This window comes from Canis lupus, chromosome 4 (assembly GCF_048164855.1).
Source record: "Canis lupus baileyi chromosome 4, mCanLup2.hap1, whole genome shotgun sequence".
Lineage (NCBI taxonomy): Eukaryota > Metazoa > Chordata > Mammalia > Carnivora > Canidae > Canis > Canis lupus.
This window is the reverse complement of record NC_132841.1, coordinates 7133204-7153692: the sequence shown is the minus strand read 5'-3', so window position 1 is coordinate 7153692 and position 20489 is coordinate 7133204. Positions and strand designations below refer to the sequence as shown.

General features: G+C 40.1%; 1 long non-coding RNA gene across 2 annotated transcripts in view; it reads right to left on the bottom strand.

Annotated features, from left to right (window-relative positions):
• The window catches only part of LOC140631791 (uncharacterized), a 51968-nt gene that overhangs the window by 8470 nt on the left and 23009 nt on the right, over positions 1 to 20489 (bottom strand). Inside the window, exon 3 of one of the 2 annotated variants that reach the window (XR_012029308.1) lies at positions 19499 to 19585. The exons of the other annotated variant lie outside the window; for it this stretch is intronic. This is a non-coding gene — a long non-coding RNA (uncharacterized lncRNA). The remainder of the gene's footprint in view (positions 1 to 19498; positions 19586 to 20489) is intronic. 2 annotated transcript variants of the gene reach the window in all.

Sequence of the window (20489 nt, the reverse complement as noted above, 5' to 3'; positions counted from 1 at the left end):
CTTCTCTACATCGCCCACCCTTTCTACTGCCCTGACCTCATGTCCACTGTTGATCCTGCCCTGTGCTCACATTCATCCTTAGTCTACTCCTGGCCTTCCATCTGTCCTTTGTCCAGACCTGTCCGTACACCCATCCTTTCCTCCAGTGCCGTAGAACTATCTATTTGCAGTGACTCTGTGGATCAAAAATACTCTGTGGGTTTTTTGGTTTTGGTTTTTTAGATTTTATTACTTTTTGGGGGGGGAGAGGGAGAGAATAAGCAAGTGGCAGCACAATTGCAGAGAGAGGGAGAAGCAGGCTCTTCACTGAGCATGGAGCCTGATGTGGGACTCTATCTCAGGATCATGGGACTATGACCTAGGATCATGAAGTGAGCCACCCAGCTGCCCCAAAACACCATGCTTTTACCCCTGGACCTTGACATATGTTGGCGCCTCTGCCCTATCCATTAGCCAATGAGTAACCACTACCTCATTTTGTTATTGAGCTCACTGGGATGCTTGAGGAAATCACACCTCTTACTTGTATGGGAGGGAAATGGTACCTCCCCCCAAATGCTGACCCAGAAGAACTAAATCTCAAATAGGATTTCCTGGATCTGGCAAAAGATACTGTGGCCTCTTTGCCATTCTGGTAAATTCCCCAGGTCAAGCAGGCATAAGACCAAAGACTGTGCTTTAGAATATTATGAACCATTACCTGAGCAGGGGCAGGATGGAGTGAGGGAGGTGGGAAATGAGGATCATATGAAAGGTGAGGAGTGGCTGAGTGCTTTATAATACTTCACTTGCAATTCCAAAGTCAAAAAATGATCTGAAAACAAAGTTTTTCACAATTCATTTGGCAACAAAATCTAACTCAAAATAGCATGAGGCTACTTTAAACTTCATTCCATTTAATGCAAATATTCATGCATGGTATGGAAGAAATGTTAATGTATTTGATTTCTGGGTTCTGCCTCAGGCCTTGTTGGGATATTATACAATATAAAACCCAAAAAATAGTAAGCTAATTTATAGCCTCAAGGACTTTAGCTAAGGGATTGTGGGACTCTGTTACATTTCTCCACAGTTAATACCATCCTAGCCCCCAGTATCGTGTCTATATTTGAGACAAGTACATGTATGCCTTTCAAAGGAAGCAGAAGGAAGGGAACTGACCCAGAGGGAATATAAAATAAGAAACTTGACAGGAGAATTCATATCCAACCCTATGTGATCTGATGTCAGTGTCCCCCTGGGTATACCTTTGTCCTTCTCCCTCAGAGTGGGTTTACTACCCAGAGCAACTTGTTGAGAGGTGAATCTTATTTCCTGGGTGTTTCAGTCCCTAGGGATCAGTCATCAGCTCCAACTCAATCATCAGCTCCAGCTCATTAAGCCTTTGGCTTACAGCAGAATGTGCTCAGGAATAAGCAGGTCGACATGTGGGTTTGCAACTCCTATAAAGCTTTGCTTGTCTTCTGAGACATGGTCCATATCTTCAAGAAGAAAAAATCCAACAACGCACACTTCTAGATATTTACTTGGCTAGAGACTTAATTCAGGTAATGCATGTTCCATTAATAGTGCTCCATTAGGGGATCCCTGGGTGGCTCAGGGATCCCTGGGTGGCCCAGCGGTTTGGCGCCTGCCTTTGGCCGGGGGCATGATCTGGAGACCCAGGATCGAGTCCCACGTTGGGCTCCCTGCATGGAGCCTGCTTCTCTGCCGGTGTCTGCCTCTGTGTGTGTGTGTGTGTGTGTGTGTGTGTGTGTGTCTCTTATGAATAAATAAATAAAATTAAAAAAATAGTGCTCCATTAAATTCATGGAATAAATTGATTGATAACTGTATCACAGGTAACATTTGTGCATTTAAAAAATCAATATGATTTCTGTACAGGAGCTAAAGGCAAAAAAATAATTTTTTATAGGTTTAACCATGTTCGCAGAAGCGTAGTGTATATTTTCTTGAACCTGGCAACACCTGACCAAGGCAAAGCTGATTAACACATTATTAAGCTATCATAGAAGAACAATTATGAGATTAAATTGGAGTTGTAATTCTATTTCTTCTGGTTTCTATGACTTCCAGATTTAATAATAACTGTTCCAAAGAAAATGAGATATTTCAGATAATAAATAAATGATGATCACAGTCAAAAATTTGCTGATATTTGACAATACTTACTCCAATTTATTAAGAGTGTTACTTAAAAAGCCAGAGAACACTTTCAATTTTGTATAGTACTAGCATAGTGCCTGAAAAATGAGATGTTTGCTCCGAGGTAGCCTTGATCTTTTGGAGAAATGAGTTCGTTCCTTCAATACACTTTGCTGAATCTTTAGTATGTGTCAGGCACAGTGTTAGGCATTGGAAATATAAAGATAAATGAGACAATGGCACCTCCAAGGTGGTGAGGCTGGATGGATTTGAGAATGCTGAAAACAAGACTAGAACAAGAAACGTCTCAAACTGTTTTTGTTTCCTGTCACAGGTAAAGATTGTCTTACTTCTGTTCTCTTAGTATCCAGCAGAATAGAGTTGGGCTCATTAACTGAAATGGAAAACTGCAAAGAAATTAATAAATCCATCATTAAGTGAACTAGAAGGTAAGTCCCTAAGGACAGGGAGCCTTTCTCTTTTTATCCTTTCTAACTCATTACCTCACTTCTGATCTTTACCCTCACCCCAGGGAGCTCTCAAAAAAGTACTGAGTGAGTGAGTGGAATGAGTTTGAGTTGTTCTGTTATTCTTCCTGGAGCTAGGTCACTGAAGCCTGTTTAGCATGACCTTTTGCAGGTTGCTGGGTTCCCATGGTGACTACAACCAATCACTCCCTTCCAGTTATGTATTTTTCTTCTAGTTGCACTATAACTGCTTTGGTGTTCCATTTGTGGGAGAAGAGCTGGGAATATGACAGTTGACAGGTCACCCCTCAAACCCAGTACCGTTTCAAAACCAAAAAATAACATCCTAAATGGAATCTTCATGTCTTTATAATGAGTCTTACACAGTAATTTTCATTGCCAATGCTGCATCTATAGCTGCAAGTATACAGCAATATACTGAAGTCCAAGGGTGCCTGGGTGGCTCAGTCAGTTGAGAGCCCAACTCTGGATTTTGGCTCAGGTCATGATCTCAGGGTTGTGACATCAAGCCCCATGACAGGCTCCATGCTGGGCATGGAGTTGGCTTGGGAATCTCTCTCCCTCCCTCTCCGTCTGTTCCCCACCCTGCTCATGCTCCCTCTCTCAAAAAGGAAAGAAAGAAAGAAAAAGAAAAAAAAGAAAGAAAGAGGGAAACTGAAGTCTAGAAAGTAATACAAAGTATACTATTGACATACGAAGAAAATCTCCCCTATGGCACCTCTGATCATTAGATTGATTTCAAAAACCCAGAAGGAGAGCAACTTGGGATGATAGTATGAGAGGAACAGAATTTGATCATAAAAGAGAGCCAGCACAGTATGCGTTCTGTTTGAATTGCAGCCTGTAGAAAATCTGGATGGGATGATGAACTTTAATATAAGTGCATCCAAATCTGCAAATCTCAGAATGAAAAGCAATTTCCTCTGTAGTCAAATGTGGCCATGTTTAAAGCAGATTGCTCATTTTCCACAGTTAAGAATCAGGAAAAATAATTTCAAGGCAGAATAACAATTTCAAAGTTTAATTTCCTGGTTATAACATCAGGCTAAATGTGCTTTTAATATTACCTTTTTGAGGGGCTCCCAATTTCCCAGCTTCACTATAGAAAGCAATTTCTCACAGATTTCAGAGATAATAATCAAAGAAATGTAAAAGGATGGAAGAAAACAGTAAGGGGAAGGGGGGCAAGGGGACATGGAGGTAAGGTCAGGAGAAGGAATAAAAGAATGAGGGATGAAAACATGTGTAGGTTACATCTCTCAGTTTAATGCTTTCCATGAATAGTGTACTTGGATTATATTTGCTGTTCTGCTCTTTCAACCCAACCAGGAATCAACTTAAGTTATAAGATGTAAATAGCCTGCCAGACCTTCCCGTGGCCCCTCTGCCTTGCCCAGGAGCATAAAGCTACATGGTAAATAGTTCAGTTCCTTGGGGCACAGATTTCCAAATTGTTCCATTACGTGTTAACAGATTCCAGAAATGATCATAAATAATAGCTAAAAACTTATATAACTCCTATTGTGTACAGATGCTTCCCTAAGTGCTTTACCTTGTGTCAGTTAATCTCCAAAACAACCCTAAGAGATAGTTATACCATTATTGCCCCCATAAGAAAAAGAAGGCACAGAGCAAGTAAGCTGAAAAGTTGGTAAGTAGACCTGGAGTCTTGCTCTGGTATCCTGGCTGTGAACCACTATGCTGTGCTGCCCCTCAAGAAGGCTTGTCCCTGGACATCCCCTAGGTTCCAGAATGTAAATATAATGAAGAAACATAAAAGAAATCATTAAGTTCTAAAAATTACAATAGGTAGTGGGAAATGTGGTTTATAATCATTTAAAATTTCCCATAGTGAGTTGCCTTTGTGCAGTTTTTTTGCTCTGACCCCAGGTCTCTCCTTGACTGTGAAGGAAGTGTGGGGGCTGTGCCAGAACATAAATATTTGGGGAGCAAGGCGGTAGAAAACATTCTGAGATCTAATCAAAATTATGTTCTCTGAAGGATCCTATTTTCTTCAGGATCCCCAGAGTATTTATATCTTGACTATTCTAAGTAAATACAGCTAAATATAACTTGTAGTATTCACAGAACATAACAGTTTTCAAAGCAGAGAAACACAATCTTCAGCAATTTGGTGAAGGAGCTCATTGGGATGCTAAACATCTAGAGTTGATAATGAGTAAAGCTTAGGCCTGGGTTTTATTATTCATGACCAAATAACCAGAGTATCAGGGACTTACTACATGTAAAGCACTACTAGAAACTAGAGAGCACAAAGATCAGACCTCAAGGACTTCATATCCAAATATACAGGGAGAGTAAAATATTTTCTCAAATTTTGTACACGTTGTGAACATATATTCCTTTTTTGAAAAATTAAACTCAGACTTTGGTTTTATGTTAATATTTGGCAAGTTGATTGGAATTTAGTAGGGATTGGTGAGTCAGCCACTACTACAACTGAGATTTCTGCATGTCCCTTGGATTCCCACAAATATACAAAACTCATTATAGTAGGTGAACTGATTCCAACCATCCTCTTTGATCTTTCTCTCCAAGGTTCTACAGATTTATTGTTTACATCCTGCAGTGTAGCACTCAACTAGGTGTCATATTGTATAACTTGTTTGTTCATTTTTCTCCCACAAAATAAATGTTACATATCTTGATTTGATTGCAGAGACTATTTATTCTACTTCTGCAATGTTCATAAAAACATGGCTGCTGGGTTTCAGTCTCAGAAGGTGGAAAGGTCCACACATCAAAGAGTATTTTCTTTTTTTTTTTAAGCTTTTATTTACTTATCATGAGAGACACAGAGACAGAGGCAGAGACAGAGGCAGAGGGAGAAGCAGGTTCCCTGCGGGGAGCCTGATGGCAACTCGATCCCAGGACCCCAGGATCATACCCTGAACCAAATGCAGATGCTCAACCACTGAGACACCCAGGTGCTCTCCAAAAAAGTATTTTCAAACTGCTTGAGTCTTTTACCTCTTTTGATTAAATGTGATGAAAGAAACAGTTTCTTAACACTTTCTCTTCTCTTTCCCTGCTCACATCCACAGCCATCCCGCATTGCTGTTGCTTCAGTCTCTTATGTAAAAACAAAAACACCCCAAAAATGCTCATTGCTAACAATTCTCTTACATCTATCAAAAAACTCTCCTTGTCTTCCTTTTTTCCCCTTTCTCTTTGAATTGAAGTATAATACACATCCCATGAAATTCACGCTTTAAAAAAAGAGCACAATTCAGGTACTAAAAAGTACATTCACAGAATTGTACAGCTACCACCATTTCCTCTTTCCAGAATGTTTTCATCACTCCAAAAAGCAATCCTGTACCTATTAGCAGCCACTCCCATTCCCCCTCCTCCAGCCCCTGGCAACCACTAGTCTACTTTCTGCTTCCATGACTTTGCCTGTTCAGGACATTTCATGTAAATGGAACTGTACAGTAGGGAGTCTTTTACATCTCGTTTCTTTCATTCAGCGCATTTTCAACATTGGGCTATAGTGCAGCATACACACTGTCTCATTCCTTTGTATGACAGAATAATATTCCCTCATACAGGTATACCACATCTGTTTACTCATTCACCAACTGATGGGCATTTGGTTTGTTCCTGCATTTTTTAAAATAAATTTATTTTAAAAATAAAATTATTAAATGATGATATCAGTTATCTGTTGCTGCATGGTAAATTGCCCTCAAATTTAAGCATCCTAAAATAACAAATATTCATTATTTCACAGAGTTTCTGAGGTTCAGACATTTGGGAGCAGCTTGGTGATGCGGTTCTGGTTCAGGGTCTCTCATGAGGGTTTAGTCAGGTCTTGGCCAGAGTGATGTCATCTGAGGAGTTCATCATTAATAGCCACTGCCAAGCCCACTCATGCGGTTGGCAAGACTCAGTTCCTTGCTGGCAGTTGGACAGAAACTTCAGTTCCATACCACAGAGGCCTACCACAGTCCACATCTGATCCTTAAAGATGCACACCTGTCCCATATGCCAAATATGTTCACCCCATACCATCATCCCCCAACATAGCAGCCCATTCAAGCAGTAACCTAAAGCCCAAAGTCTTATCTACATTATCTAAATTAGACACAGGTGAGATTCTGGTTATGATCCATTCTGGGCAAACTTCCTCTCCATTTTTTAGATCTGTGAAACTAGAAAGTGTTCTGTTTTCCCCAAAGGTAAGATGGCATAGGCCTGGATACCATGGATAATAGTTATTGACATTCCTGTTAAACTAGGGCGAAGGTAAGGGGAGGAAGGAAAAATGGGATCCTCAGTCCCAAGCAATTTCAAAATCCAGCTGGGAAAACATTAGGTTTCAGTCCTGGCAATAATACTTTGTGGTTCACAGCTCTGCCCTCTGGGCTCAGGTTTTACTCTCTGGGCTTTCAGCCCTGCCCTCTGAGTTTTGTTTTTGTTTTTAAATAAAGGTAGCATGTGTTAGAATCTGGGTAGTTTTACCAGCCTGTTTCCTGTCTGTAGAATTTTAAGAGTCCAATAGCCTTCTTTCATTTCACTTCGTATCCCTTTCGGTCCAAGGCAGCAGTGTTTCTGGTGGTATAAAAATTTCAAAAACCTGTGGGTCTCCCGCATAGGTCACAGAGAGCCACTCCATTAGACAAGAGACTCATCCATCCATCTTTTCTAGATGATACCACTTCTATATTTGGCTTCTGCTGAGAAGGCTGAGGAGATCCTTGAGTCACATACCCAATCCCTTCAAAGAATTCTCTGTGTGACTGATTACTGAGACCTTTTGTTCCTTCCAGGCACTAGCAAAATGTTGTCCTCCGACTCCCTTGGCTTCCATTCCAGAGCATGATTTCCTCCAAGTCTCCAAATTCTAGCATTTTTTGCAATCTGGAACAACTTTGAATTTCCCAAATCATCAGGTGTTAGAAGGTGGAGGAAGAACAGTAAAGTATCCTCCAGACTGAGAAGATGGCAAAACCGTGCAAGCCACTCTGTATCATTTAGAGTGCTTTATTCAGGGTCACTTACTGATGGGGGTGCGCAGGTAAGATCAGGTGAACAGTGATCCAGGCAATAGGCAGCTCTTCTCTGCTCCCATCTGGACCTTCATCCACAGGTTTTATGGAGCGAGGGGCACTGTGGTGAGGTCAAAATGGAGCTACCCATGTTTCAGTCATTTCTACTAGTTATCTAAAGTGGCACCACCTGTATGTCAGGTTAGGGAGGCTCAGAACAAGCCTTTCTGAATTCCATTCAGGGCATACATTAACCTCCAAAAGGCCTGGAACATGAAGCCCCAAGGAAGGTCATTGTGTGTGAACAAGATAGCGGTTCGAAGATGGAGTCAGTGTAGTCAGCACGCCTGTAGTCAGGCACTGATTTAGTTTTGCTTAATAGTTCGTCCCTCTCTTTTCCTGTGAGAAGCAAGCAGAGACCAGGCTGCGCCTTCCATACTTTCCTTGGAAAGTTGCTCCGTTAATATCCAAGCTCATCACTTACAAGTTCTCCTTCCACATAACTTTAGGTCACACTTCAGCTTAGCATTCTACCACTGTCTGGCAAGGTTCCCTCTTCTTCCCATCTCTAAAAATATGTTCTTCATTTATTTCTGCCCTCAGCAGCAGCACCATTAACATCCATATGTCTACCAGCAGTCTATTTATGATGATTTACATACTCTATAAGATATTCTAGGATTTCTCTGTGATGCTCCTTCCTTCTTTCTGCGTGCCCACCAGCAGAGTCATTTACATCCATATTTCTACTAACAATCTATTCAGGGCAGTCTAGGCGTTTTCTGCCACAGTCCTCAATTCTTCCAGGCTCCACCCACTGCCCCATGCCCCAGCCCCTTCCATATTCTTAGGTGTTTTTTTACAGCAGCACTCCAATAATGGTAACATTATATTGCATTTGTTTCCTATTGCTGCTCTAACAAATTATCATAAATATAATAGCTTATTTGCTTATAACAACAGAGTATCTTACAGTTCCCAGCGTCAGAAGTCCAAAATGGGTCTTACAGAGTTAAAATCAAGGTGTCAGCAGAGACACGTGCTTTCTGGAGGTTCAAGGAGGCAATTCATTCAGGTGCCTTCTCTGGAATCCAGAATGTGTTGGCTCATGGCCTCCTCCTCCTCCATCTTCAAAGCCAGCAACGTAGCTTCTCTCTGATCCTGCTTCCATCCTCATATCTCTTTCTCTAACCACAGCCAGGAAACCTTCTCTAATTTTAAGGACCCATGTGATTATATTGAACTCACCTGGATAATCCAGCATACCCTCTCCACCTCAAAGTCCTTCATCACCTCTACAAAGTCCCGTCAGCCATATAAGGTACTATAGTCATAGGTTCCAGGGATTAGGACATAGACATCATTACAGGGGTATTATTCTGCCTATCGTAACATGTTTCATTAAATTTATTGCTAGGCATTTAGTGGCTTTTGATACTACTGGAAATGTTTTTATAATTTCAGTCTTCAAATGTTTCTAGTAAGTAGAAATTCAGTTGATGTTTGCATATTAACCTTGTATATAATGACCTTCCTGAGTTCATTTACTACTTAATGTGAACCATGGGTTCTTTTGTATAATCTGTATACATAATGACATTATCTATGAATAATAATACTTTTAAAGTTCATGTTGTTTACAGTTTAGTATACATTTTTTTTCTCTTAATGCACTAACTAGGAACTTTAGCATGATGTTAAATAGCAGTGATTAATGGTGGATACCCATGTTTCTCAACTCATGGGAAAAGCATTCAATGCTTGCTATTACTTATGTTGTTAGTGATGGGTATTTTTTTTAAAGATTTTATTTATTTATTCATGAGACACACACACACACAGAGAGAGAGAGAGAGAGAGAGGCACAGACACAGGCAGAGGGAGAAGCAGGCTCCGTGCAGGGAGCCCAACATGGGACTCAATCCCAAGTCTCCAGGATCACACCCTGGGCTGAAGGTGGCGCTAAACCGCTGAGCCACCAGGGCTGCCCAGTGATGGGTATTTTTTTTAAAAAAAGATTTTATCTATTTGACAGAGAGAGAGAGAGTGAGAGAGCACAAGCAGGGGAAAAGGCAGAAGGAGAGGGAGAAGCAGGCTCCTCACTGAGCACGGAGCCCCACATAGGGCTCAATCTCAGGACTCTAAGATCATGACCTGAGTCAAAGGCAGACACTTAACCAACAGAGCCACCCAGGTACCCCAGTGATGGGTGTTTTGTGGATAAGCTCCCCTGGAACACCTTTCTGGCTATTTCCTGCTATTCCTAATTGCTCTGAGATTTCATCATAAGATGGTATTGGATTTTATGAAATAGCTTTCTGCATTTATTGAAATGAGCATATGAATTTTTCCTTTATCTTATTAATATGCTCAACACACCGATTGATTTCCTATATTATAAATTCATAGAATAAACCTATCTCAGTCATGAGAAATTATTCTTTTTATGCAATGCTGGATTTGATTTGTTGTCATTTTGCATCTGTGTTCCTGAGGAACACTGGCATAATAATTTTTCTTTATTGTAATATCCTTATCTGGTTTTGTGTCAGAGTTATATTGACCATATAACGGGAGTTGGAAAGTGTTCCTTTGTTCTCAATTCCCACCTAGGGAGGCTGAGAATACCACGTCATTATAATCACAGCCTGGCAGGCTCAGGGCTGGCCTCCAGGCTTGATGAAGCTTAGCCCATATCAGGTTCACTCCATCCACTTGCGATAAAATGCAAAAAGAGAGAGATAAATTGAGGAAAGAACTATTTAACAAAAAAGGAAGAAGGACCAGGAGACTTTTCAAAATTCTTGGCCTCTCCAGATGGCACCAGATGCTATGGCGGCTGCCAAAAGCGTGTCACAGTGAAAAGGTTGAGTGTGTGACTAACAGAACAACTTCTGCTAAACCATGGGAAGGTCAAGAAAGGCCCTTTCAAGGCACAAAAGGCCCTTTCAAGAGATCAAGGGTGTGCCTCACAGATCCTCTCAAAGCAGAGGTCCTCTAGGAAGCTTGCGGGGCTCTCAGCCATCTGAGCAGAAGCTAAAGACAGAGAGGAGCTTATCTTAACAACATCTGTGGGCGTGGATTTTGTCAATTGGAGTAAATCTCCATGAAATCAATGCAAAGTCGAAGGGGAGGAGGGCGGGGGGTGGGAGTGAATGGGTGACGGGCACTGGGTGTTATTCTGTATGTTAGTAAATTGAACACCAATAAAAAAATAAATTAAAAAAATAAAAAAAAATGCAAAGTCTACAAAGTTTTTGACAGAAATTGTTTCAGCAAAAATAGTATCAAAAATTTTGTTTTTTGGTGCAAAAAGGGACAGAGAATATAATGAAAGAAAGGATGTTGGACCCCCAAAAATCCTACTGGTAGGAAATAGGCTGATAATATTATTCAACAATACATAGCAACTTACTACATTTCATGAGTAAGGATGACTCAGAGGGAGGGGCCATGAACCCAGAAGGAAGAGCCAAAAGCCCAGAGGGTGGAGCCATGAGGCCAGGGGGTGGGGCCAAGAGCCTAGCCGGTCAAGCCAAAGTGCTGCAAAGGATCATTCCTGGGCCTGGAGACCTAATCAAGAAAAACTCAACTTTTGCCCTTCTCTATTTCAGAGCTCAATGGTGTAGGGCCTCCATATTACCTTCCATTCTCTTACCACTTGGGCTGAAATGTCTATACCCATTATCCTATGCTGGTCCCACATATGCTTCTTAGCTTTTCAGTGTATTGGGGTCACTTGCCTCTAGTTCCCACAGGCCCACAGATGGATTGCACCAGGGATCTCATCCACCCTGAATTAGATGATTTGAATGAATTTTTGGGGTTTGAGCAAGTGCTTTAGCAGGATAAGACCCTAGGGAATCTTGGGAGACCATGGATGTATTTTGCATGTGGGAGGGACTTGAATCACAGTGTGAGCAGGGATTTGAGAAGGGACATCCAAGAAAGTGGTAATGGTTCTAATTGTTAAGTTTGGGTGCTGAATGTATCAGTTTCCATTCTACTGTTTTGCCTTATACCTTACACATAATATAAACATTTTCTCATGCAAAGTTTAATAAAACAACTTACTTTTAAAATTGGAAAAATTTAAGACTTTCAGCTTAGCAACAGTCTCTAGACAGTGGAGGCTTCCAGGTAGCTACAAAAATACAGTCTTTTCTTTCTCCATAGTAGACTGATAGCTGGGCCTGTGGAAATCTCCATCCCCTGTGCCTCTGGGAGTGCATTTATTACTATGAGTTCTCCAATGACAAAAGAGTAGAAGTGAAGAGTGCCACTTTCAGGTCTGGACCTGAAAACATTGCATATGCACTTTTCTCACTCCCTCCACTTTTTCTTGTGCTGGGATACAGGAAAGAGAGTTTTATTTCAAAGAATTGGGGAGGCTGGCAACTCCAAAATCTATAAGGCAGGTGACAGGCTGGAGACCCTGGAAAGAGTTTATGTAGCACTTTGAGTCTGAAGTCTCTCTGCTGGTAGATTTCCAATTTCTCCAGGGTTCTCCAGGGTTCTCCAGTCTTCTATCTTGTAAGACTTCAGCTGATAGGATGAGGCCCACCATATTATGAAGGTGAAGAATAATCTACTTTACACAGTCTACTGATTTATTTTTTTTAAGATTTATTTGAGAGAGAGAGAGAGAGAGTGAGCACACAAGTGGGAAGGAGGTAGAGGGGGAGAGAATCTTCAAGGAGACTTCAAACTGAGTGTGGAACCCAATGTGGGGCTCAGTTCCACAACCCATGAGACCATGATCTAAGCTAAAACGAGGAATTGGATGTTTAACCATCTAACCAGGCGAAACCCCTCAAGTCTACTGATTTAAATGTTAATATTATCTTAAAAATATATTCACAAAAAATAAAATAAAATAAAATAAATAAAAATATATTCACAGAAGCATTTAGACTACTGCTTAACCAAATAATCTGGGTAAAATGGCCTACTCAAGTAAAATTAAACATTTCTCCAAAGTAATTAAGAGATTCTCCTGTTTTCCTTTATAAGCTTTATGATTATGGTTTTTATATTTAGACATAAGGTTTATCTCAATTCAATGTTTGTGTATGGTGAGAGATCAGTTGAGGTTCATTTTTTAAAAAATGGACATCTAGATATTTCAGTGTCATTTATTAAAGATATTTATCCTTTTCCATTGTATTATTTTGGCTCCTTTGTTATAAAGCTATTGACTATACAAGTCAGTCTTTATCAGTTCTCTGGCAATTCTTTATCAGTTCTTTGAACTAGTTGAAATATCATGTGTTTTGTTTTTAATATTTTATTTATTTATTTGAGAGAGAAAGGGAGTGTGTACATGAGCAGGGGAGAGTAGCAGAGGGAGAGGGAGAAGCAGACTCCCCACTGAGCATGGAGCCTGATGTAGGACCCGAACCTGTGTCCTGGGACCCGAGATCATGACCTGAGCTGAAGGCAGATGCTTCACTGACTGAGCTACCCAGGCACCTTGAAATATTTTTATACTTAATGTGTTCTGTGCCTTTGTGTGTGTGTATGTGTGTGTGTGTGTGCATGTGTATCTTGAAGTATAGCTGACACATAATATTACATTAGTTTCAGGTATACAGAGTAGTGATTCACAACTCTATACTTTATGCCATGTTCACCACAAGTGCGGCTACCATGTCTCACTACTATGACAATATCATTGATTATATTCCCTATGTTATACCTTTCATCCAGTGACTTATTCACTCCATAACTGAAAACCTGTATCTCCTACTCCCTTCACCCATTTTACCTGTCCCCCACTCTCCCTCCCCTCCGGCAACCATCAGTTTGTTGTCTGTATCGATGGGTCTATTTGTGCTTTTTGTTTATTTAGTCATTGGTTTGTTTTTTTAGATTCCATGTATAAGTGAAGTCATATGATATTTGTCTTTGTCTGATTTATTTTGCTTAGCATAATACCCTCTAGATCCATCCATGTTGCCACACGTGGCAAGATCTCATCCTTTTATGGCTAAGTAATATTCCATTCTTTATCCATTTATCTATAAATGGACACTTAGGTTGCTTCCATATCTTGGCTGTGCAGGAGCTTTTTATTTCAGTGTTGTCTGAATTTTTTATTTCTGCTTTTTTAATTTTCCTTCCCTGAGGAATCAAATCTGGAAAAATTTCACTTAGTGCTGATGTCTGAGCGATTACTGCCTGTTTTCTTTTAGAACTTTTATGGTTTCAGATTTCACATTTAGGTCTTTAGTCCATTTTGAGTTTATTTTTGTGTATGCTGTAAATATGCTTTATGGTTCAGATGCTCGTTCTACAAGGAACTGCAGGGAAGGGGGACAGAATCTAGGCTGAAAGTGGAAATTGAACAGATATTAACATGCTTCTTAGCTATGACTATCTTTTTAATGTAAATGTATATAGTATTCAAAAAACATTTAATTGAATTGAAAAGGACAGCAAGAGGACAGTAAGAAAAAATGGACTAAGTTCAATAAAGTGCCTGGTTGAAATCCAATCAGTTTGGTAATGATCTAATGATCATTTCATGCTTATTCACAGTTTATATATTGGATTTCCATAGCAGAACTTTTTAATACAATGCTCACGGGTTGTCTAAACCCAATTCCTAAATGACATTCGTTTCAAAATCTCTGTCCACTTGACAAATTCAGACAGGAATTTATAGATAATAGTGGTATAATTATTATTGCAGAATTAATTAAAATTTTATTTAGGCCAGATGCACTTTAGTGAAGTAGGTTTCAGTTGGTTGGAACAGAATATTTAGGAAAAGCAATAATCTCTCTGTCAGTATAATTGAAGGACACACACACATACACATATATATGTAAGTGTACACGTAATATCCTATACAATTTATATAGAAAGACTTCTTACCCCTCTATAGATAATAACTAACTTACTAAACAAATAAATAAAATGTATAACCTTGCATAAAAGGACTATAAGTTCTTTTAGCCATATTTCTGTTCTTTGTAAATATTTCTAATGCATGTGGGAAAAATGATGTCACTCTTACAATGCATTCTATTTCAATTTCTCATGACAGATGTAATCTCTGCCAATTGGTTGGTTTGAAAGCATGTCTCAGTTGAATGTCTGTATTAGATCAGATTTTGCTTCAGATCTCCCATCCTTATTTCCCTACCTTACCAGTGAACCTCTTCTAGAGAAAATCCCTAATCCATTGTTAATGCCAAAATCTGCTAGAAATCTTGAATGTTAATTATTCAGAGATGAAGGAGAATGGATAAATATAACAAACACTATATAAACTACAGACATGCACTGAGGTGATGATGATTGGCCAAATATTCATATTTTTGTATAAATTATCTCTGTAAACTTTGTAGAGAAATGTAGATGTGAGGATGATTGCCATTATCTATTTAGCAATTAAAAATAATATGCTGAACTTGTTATACTGAACTAAAAGCAAAATGTTTTCCAGGATTCACTGCTTTTAACTTATTTTCCTGGAAAATCTCTTGTAAGTAAAGCCAATACACTCAACAACATGAATTTTAAGTATTTTCAATGGTGCTTTGATTAGAAAATGCCCAGTTTGGTAGAGCTGGCATAAAAAAAAGAGGCAAAAAAAAAAAAAAAAAGAGGCAAATCTCACTCACAGTTTAGAATAAAATTCAATGCAGTTGATTAGTAAAATGGGAAAGTAATTCCTTGCTTCTGATGAAGGGTACCAACTTCCTACACAAAATGTTTTGCAACTGTAATTTCACAAATGAGAAATTTACACTTAAAAACTAAGTATCAAGGTCCCTGGATGCCTCAGTAGGTTAAGTGTGTGCCTTTGGCTCAGGTCATGATCCTGGGGTCCTGGGATGAAGCCCTGCGTCAGGCTCCCTGCTCAGCTGGGAGCCTACTTCTCCTCTGCCCCTCCCCCCTGCTCATGCTGGCTCTCTCTCAAATAAATAAATAAAATCTTTAAAACAAACAAGCAAAACCCCAAATCAAAGTTTCCATGGCAATATTTCCTTAGTCTCCTGGGGCATACACATGTGAAATCACTTTTAATGACATAGTCTAGCTGACCATGGGTCATATTTTTTTTTAAATTTTTATTTATTTATGATAGTCACAGAGAGAGAGAGAGGCAGAGACATAGGCAGAGGGAGAAGCAGGCTCCATGCACCTGGAGCCCGACGTGGGATTCGATCCAGGGTCTCCAGGATCGCGCCCTGGGCCAAAGGCAGGCGCTAAACCGCTGCGCCACCCAGGGATCCCCATATTTTTATATATTTTGAAATGCTATGACCTATTTCCCAAACTGAGTATAATATACACCTGGGGGGGAAAAGATTACTTTATTCTTATTCACTTTTGACTCTAAAAAAAGCAATGAAAGGAGAGGACATAACTTAATGTTTATTTACCACTTAAATCAATGGGTGCTTAATTCATAAAGAGTAATAATGTATTAATTAATTATAGCTGGATTAAGAATTTCTTGGGGAGGGACTTTAGGGGCCTTAGGTCTTTTGTGGCAGGTTCCAGTCTCTTCCCTCTTGGAAATGACTCGAAGAACAAGATTTGGGCCTGAAGGATCAAGAGTGGAAGTGCAGATTTGGTTCGAGTTACCTGTTTCAAGGAAAGAAGAAAAGACTGACCAAGAAGATAAATAGAAGCTTTTGTTTTTTAAGCTCCCACAGAGAAGTGTGTGTGTCAAGCACAGGGTCGATTCTAATTATCTTGTATTTTAGGTAAATATTTTTTTGAGCCATATGAAATTTCTTGTATTTGACCATCATTTTACTGACAAACAGCAATGTCATATGATTCAACTGAATTTTTTAAAAGATTTATTTATTTGGGCAGCCCCAGTGGCTCAGTGGTTTAGAACCTACCTTGGCCCAGGGTGTGATCCTGGAGACCCGTGATCGAGTCCCACATCGGGCTCCCTGCATGGAGCCTGCTTCTCCTTCTGCCTGCATCTCTACCTCTCTCTCTTTCTGTGTGTGTGTCTCTCATGAATAAATAAATATAATCTTTAAAACAAAAAATTTATTTATTTATCTATCTATTTATTTGAGAGAGAGAGAGAGAGAGAGAGAGGGAGACAGAGAGAGGGAGATGAGGGGAAGGGGTTCAAAGGGAGAGAATCTCAAACAGACCTCCCACTGAGTGTGGAGCCTGACACAGGGCTCGATCTCATGAGCCTGAGACCATGACTGGACCCAAAAGCAAGAGTCAGAAGCTCAAGCAACTGAAAGCCATCCAGGTGCCCCTCTACTGAATCTTTTAAAGTATATAAAAAAATACTTACTAGAAAGCCCAAGTAAAAATGTGGGGTCATTACAAGTCTATAATAATTTATAGGCCAAATCCCTAACCTTTATCTGTTTCACTTAAAGGGATGGACACTTTGGACATTTTTTACTTCTTATTCTGACCAAATCTATTTTGATAAGATTGAAAACCACTACAAACACCTCCCATTCCCTAATCTCCAAACACACAAGTGCACATTCAGGGAGGTTTCTGCCATTTTAAAATCTGGATTGAAAAGGCAGTCTTTTAAAACTATGAAAATCTTAAGGCCACAGACTTAGGTCTATCAACTTATTTTTGAGTGCCTACTCTACTGTTGTCTTAAATAAACACCAAACATGCTCCTTGTTTCAGATGCAGCCACCTCTATGAATCATTCTCATTAGTGATTATCTGTCACTTGCATCTGCATTTATGTGGTTTTCAGCAAAGAATAAATATATTTCTCAGCGATTTAAAAGTCCTTGAAAGATGACAAAGTAATAGTGACAGGAAGCTATTATTACCAAGCTCTTAGGTTTCATTTTTAAATAGATCACCAAGTACATCATAATTATTTTGTAGGCATGTTTCAGAGCTGCCTTATAAGTATGCTCTGTGACTTTGCATTCAAAGGACAGACCCCTTAAAAACACTGAAGAAGCATTGAACTTTAAAGATGCCCTTTAAAAAGGAGTTTACAAATTCTTAATTTACTCATCTGGAGAAAGTGGATAGTAATGGCTTGCCTGCTTCCATAGTTACTGTAAGGAAGTTACTCCAATGAATGATTTCTGTGGAAATGATCTACAAAATTTAAAACACCAGTAAAAGTTGGGGGGGGGGAGCAATTTGGAAAAAAAAGTAAAGAGTATTTAAAAGAAAAAACAGTGCTCTGAAATAGGTTAATAGCCATTCTAGAATGAAAACCTCTAGCACGCAACCTACATTCAGGGATCAGTAACAAAGGTGGGGGAAGGCTGGTGTTTGATTTACCGTGACAATATTTCTTAGGTTGAAGGTGACCACGCTCTTGCATCCAGGGAGCAGTGGGGAGGTGAGCAGAAGCAGAAGGCATTGCCCAGTGGCCAGGTTGACTGCAAGCCAGGGTGATACAGTTTTGAGCTTCAGCTGCACCTGCACCTGCACCTGCTCTGGACTATAGTGTGCTTTGAAACCTTGAGACCAGTTAATTCTGCTCCACTGCATTTCTCCATCTTTTTTGGCCACCTTGCAAAATGTAGGCTCTTTTGTATAGTCCATCCTCTTGTGCTCTCATCTGCACTTTGTTCTGCACTTCTCCTCTACCTGTCATTTCCACAGTTCTTTTCTGTGCAAAGTTTCTCATTTACCATTTATGACCTTTACCAAAGCCATGTCACCTACTTCTTTATTCCAATCACAGAATACCTTCTGCCTTCTTAAAGTCTGGTCGTCCGTATATACCCGGCAGCCGTATATACCCGGCAGCCCTTGGTGGATGCCATTCATTCTACCACATGTCGGGGCTGGAGAAGCAGTCAGCATGCTTCTCAAGTTCCTAAATCAATTTCCAATCCATCTCTCTCCTCAGTAAAAGGATCCTCAATTGGGAGTCAGCACTAAAAGCAGTACTTCTTCCTTTGACCACCATCTTTGTTAGCCACCAACTTTTTTTAAAAAAAGATTTTAATTATTTATTAAGGAGAGACAGAGAGAGAGAGAGAGAGAGAGAGAGGCAGAGACATAGGCAGAGGGAGAAGAAGGCTCCGTGCAGGGAGGCTGATGCAGGACTCGATCTCCAGACCCAGGGATCACACCCCGAGCCGAAGGCAAACACTCAACTGCTGAGCCACCCAGGTGTCCCAGCCACTAACTTTCCATGCATTCTTAAAACCCTGGAGATTTCTGCTCTTGGCATGTAGTTTCTTTCTCTACCCTGGTCCTGGCACTGTCTTGCATGTCTTCAATGTCAAAATACATAATCCTCAACTCATAGCTCATCCAGTGACTTTCTTCCCTCCACTTTGGCAATGGCTAAATCCTAGAAATTGTCATCACCCAGAACTCACTCCATACTTCTGAAATAAATCTCTATTGTGTCTACAACTTGCTCTGTTTTTATTCCTTCACTGCCATATTCTAACCATTCCTGGTCTCCCACCTCATGGAGACCACTAGTTGCTTAATACTTTGTTTTCCTTCTGAGTTCTTAGCTTCTAACTCCTTTCCTTCTCTATGCTATTGTGTAGATACCACCACCCATCATTGTAACTCATCTCCTTGTAAGGAAACCCTGTCCTCTTGTTCCCTCACCCTTCCAGACCCCTAGCAAACTCTAGTCTATTTTATGCCAAAAACCTGAAGACTGCTCCAGAAAATCCAAACTGAACAGATTACAGCCATTACAAGCCTACAGTCTCCAGCCTCAATGGTATTCTCAGTATGTCTCAATGTGCTCCTCTGCTCCTTCTATCCATTTGCTCTCCTATTTTTCTTTCCTCAGATCCCATGCACATCATTCTTTTAATCACACTTAGCAGATTATCTCACCCCTACTTCCCAGATAAAATAGAAGTCACATAAACTCATTCCACTTCTCACCTGCTTTCTGTAGAAGACAGCACGTGTTTTGTTGCCTGAAATTCCTTCTTATCCTTCTCATGAAAGTGTCTTGTCAGAGATCTTCAGCTAAGGGGAAGGGACCAAGAGGTGAAATGGTACCTTACAAGGCAACAATCACAATACCAAATGAATGATTTCCCATGGTGCTAGAGGAGTTCAGGTCAGAAATTTCAGTCCCTTCAGGAAGCCTTTTTGTAGGGGATAGGCCTTAAACTGGGGGATTACAGAGACAACAATCATTTCAGGCAGAGAGATGGATCTGCACCAAAAGAGAAGGAGTAGAAATGTACATGATGTTTCTGAAGATAAAGAAATTATCTCTAAGAAGAGCTGGGCCAGGGGAAGAAAGATGCCCCAAAGGGGAAGACAAAGCAAGCCAACAGACCCCCTGAGAAATCCTTCCACACCCTGAGCCCCATTTCTCCCTTCCCTATCCTTGGCTCCCTCCTGGTTCCTCCATTTATTCATCTCACAAATATTTCTTTCACATCTACTCCATGACAGGCACCATAAAAGATTCTACAGCCTCCACATGAGCAAAACAGATGCAATGCCTGCCCCGTGGAATTTTACAATAAGTGGAAAGATTTATAGAGCACTTATTCTGTGTCCCACGCTGTGGGTGAAAGCATTTTACATGCAATGTCTTGCTTATCTTCCCAGCCCTGAGTGGTTGGTACATTTATTAATCTAATTTTTACATTAAAATAAGAAACCAAAGCTTAGATAGGTTCTATTACTCTACAAAGTTTGCATTAGCAGTAAGGGGTAGAAATGATATTTGAATCTAGGTCACCTGACAGAAGTCCAAACTCTTGTTCCTCACACCAGTGTGTTGTGATCTCTGATCACCCTACAATCTATACGTTTGTTGAGGACAACATTTTTAAGGACCCAGAATATTGCCTTATTTCTGAAACAGAGTATATATTTAATACATCTTTTTCCTTTCACTTTTAAAAACATTACC